Source organism: Papaver somniferum, chromosome 9 (genome assembly GCF_003573695.1).
Source record: "Papaver somniferum cultivar HN1 chromosome 9, ASM357369v1, whole genome shotgun sequence".
In the NCBI taxonomy this organism is placed as follows: Eukaryota; Viridiplantae; Streptophyta; class Magnoliopsida; order Ranunculales; family Papaveraceae; genus Papaver; species Papaver somniferum.
The window spans coordinates 88,189,038-88,191,503 of record NC_039366.1 but is presented as its reverse complement, the minus strand read 5'-3'; positions in this window follow the sequence as shown (position 1 = coordinate 88,191,503).

Sequence of the window (2,466 nt, the reverse complement as noted above, 5' to 3'; positions counted from 1 at the left end):
GATCAAATGTTGATTACCAGCTTCTCTGTTTTCATCCATTTTCCTAGCATAACGCTGATTTTTTTTTTTCAACCCAGCCACCCTTAACCCATGCATTTTTATTTGTCTATATGTAGGATTTCCTTCTAATTCATTTGAGTATAAAGGAAGTCTTTTTTTCCATCTATTTTCTGATACCCAATTTAGTATGTTAAATGGAAGTAAGTTTCCTTCACATGGAATTCCCGTTAACATGTACAAATCTATCGGTGTAACTCCTATTAACAATAATTATTCATAATTAGAATTTGTTGTTTTTTTATAAAACAAAACACATAATCTAAAAATTAAATTACTAGAAAAAACTGACTTACCGCATTCAAAGTCCTTGAAAAAGAACGTGTTTGTAGTCTTCCACAATCGTTCTAATATAACTTGAACTCCTTGATTCATGTGGTTTCTAGGTTGTATTTGATATAGATGTCGCCAAGGATATCTTCTAACTCTCTATTGAACAACAGGGGGAAGTAATTGAAAAATCGTACGTAACTCGGTCCATCCACCTCTTAGAGTTACCGAACTAGCTCGCTCCTCATGGTCAGATATGTGATTAGATAACATACCTTCACCGACTACTTGTCTGACATTACCAAACTCATAATTTGTATCCACGACAAAACTTATTCCACCAACAGGGGTACTAGTACATCATTTGGTTTTCTATTTCTTTTTCTTCTCTCCATATTTGTTTAAGAAAATCAAAATATAATTGTTTAAGTTTAGAACAGAAGTTTAAAAAAATCGGTGGATTTGAGAAGAAGAATTGAGAAGAGTTGAGAAGAGTTGAGAAGATAGGTGCGGTATTTATAGGCGTCAGAAACTTGAACGTTGGCGATATTGATTATAACGCCAGTGATGGAGTTAATAACGAGCGATATTAACAATATCGCGAGCGATAAAGTCTCGATCGCTCTGTGGTTTTCCCATAGTGGCACAAATGGTTGGCCATTCCACCTGGTATGCCAAACAGCTTTTTTTTTGCCATACCCATAGGAATAGGCCTAATCAATGTTAAGGATGTCCTTATTCACGACATCCAACACAATCTTTGAGTCCAGCTCAAACTCTACCTTCTACATATTCTTCTCCCTTGCCCATTGAGTAGCTTCCTATAATCCTCTACATTCAGCTTGTTCCGGACTTGACAGATGAGTTAGAGAGATGCATTTTGATCCCTAGTGTACACCTGCAAAATCACGTATGATTAGACCAATTCCACATGTTTTAGTATCATTAATAAAAGACCCATCAACATTAATTTTAAAAATTCCTCTTGAAGGAGGAGACCAGTGGAGATTTTCCCTGGACTGAGGAGGCGATAGACTGATCGAGGGAGGTGGCTTGGCTTCATATTCCGCGATATCTTTTTTACACCTTTGAATAATTGTGTCTGGAGATGAATTGTTGTTGTTAAACTCCTTGTCACACCTGGCATTCCAAATACACCAAGATAGAATTGCGATCTTACATACTTCCCTTTCATGTACCCGGTGTGCAATGAGTTTGTCAAACCAGTCCATCAAGTTCCCACAATTGTCAGTACGTAAACCAAATGTGGCAAACCACACTAGTTTAGATGGTGAACATTCTGGAATGCCATTCCATTCAATAAGACTGCTCAATCTATGTACTAATAGACAACAATTAGAAAAACTCAACAAACAAGGAAATTAAAAAAAAAGGGTTTTACAATATACTAGTAAGTTTTGAAGAAAATAGCAGAGAGATGAGAAATATTGTTTATGAGAAAAGAGCAGAGAGATGAAAAAAGAGCTAAGAGATAGCTGGAATGGAGCAAAAATAAAGTTTGCATTTCTGAGATTGTAGAGGAATCTGAAAAGGAGTTTGAAATTGAAATGAGGTGTGAAGATGATAAGAAGTTGTGAGTGGAGAAATTAATGTAACAGACTGAGCACTGAGCAGATAAAAATAAATGACATGTATTTGCAGCAATTGTGGGTTTTGCAGATCAATCTAGGTTTATGTTTCTGTTTGTTCAACTGATTATTTTGATTTCAGAAAGATTTATGTTTTCTCTCTCAGTATCTCCCAATATTTTGGTTTCAGAGGATTAAGAGTTTAAACTTTTAAGAAAAGTGACATGATGTATAGTCGAGCAGTTGTTTGGATGTGACTCGGGTCTTTACCTAGCCAGTAGTCAATCACGTGTGTGTGGTAATACCCTTACCACTTAAACATTATGACTGAGAAATTAAAGTAAAGTTCTGTGAAAAAATTAACTTCTTTGGAGAAGAGTTGAGTTTACATACCTCAGACGACTTCTGAACAAGTTTAAGCTTGTTTGCTAATCGATTTGCTCTCCGTTGAAGTTTGTTGACATATCTTACTTTATGCTTGTACTTGAAACAACTAGAGAGTCTGTGGCCCTTAATAGTACAGTAAGAATATGTCAAAGTGGAGGATAGT